This window comes from Calidris pugnax, unplaced genomic scaffold, assembly GCF_001431845.1.
Source record: "Calidris pugnax isolate Ruff unplaced genomic scaffold, ASM143184v1 scaffold756, whole genome shotgun sequence".
NCBI lineage: Eukaryota > Metazoa > Chordata > Aves > Charadriiformes > Scolopacidae > Calidris > Calidris pugnax.
This window is the reverse complement of record NW_015091418.1, coordinates 23531-24199: the sequence shown is the minus strand read 5'-3', so window position 1 is coordinate 24199 and position 669 is coordinate 23531. Positions and strand designations below refer to the sequence as shown.

The 669-nt window shown below is 57.0% G+C and overlaps 1 protein-coding gene across 1 annotated transcript in view; it reads right to left on the bottom strand.

Annotated features, from left to right (window-relative positions):
- LOC106899624 (filamin-C-like) overlaps positions 1-669 on the bottom strand; it is a gene marked incomplete at its 5' end in the record, with an annotated part of 21278 nt that overhangs the window by 2887 nt on the left and 17722 nt on the right. The window lies entirely within an intron of this gene.

Sequence of the window (669 nt, the reverse complement as noted above, 5' to 3'; positions counted from 1 at the left end):
AAAGCCAACCATATCCTGGGCTGCCTCAAAAGCAGCATAGCCAGCAGGTCGAGAGAGGTGATTCCACTCCTCTACTCTACTATGGTGAGACCTCACCTGGAGTACTGCATCCAGTGCTGGAGCCCTCTGCACAGGAGGAACATGAACCTGCTCAACTTCAGGTTCAGCAGAAGGCCCTGAAGATGATCAGAGGGCTGGAGTACCTCTCTTATGAGGACAGGCTGAGAGTGTTGGGGTTATTCAGCCTGGAAAAGAGAAGGCTCCAAGGAGATCTTATTGCAGCCTTTCAGTACTTAGAGGGCCTGTTGTGATAGCAACCTTGTATCCACCCCATGGTGCCCCCCAACCATGGACAACCTCATGGACTTCCCAACCATGGACCCACCACATGGTGCCCCCCAACTATGGGCACCTCTCCATGGACAACCCAATGGTGCCCCCCAACCATGCACCCTTCCCATGGCCAACCCCATGGTGCTCCCCAACCATCTACATCCCTCCATGGCCAACCCCATGGTGCCCCCCAACCCTCAAGGTCCCCCTAACCATGCACCCTCCCCATGGACAACCCCATGGTGCTCCCCAACCATACAAACCCCATGGGCACCTTCATGGTGGCCCCCAAGGACCCCCCCAACCATGTACTCTCCCCATGGTGCCCCCCAACCC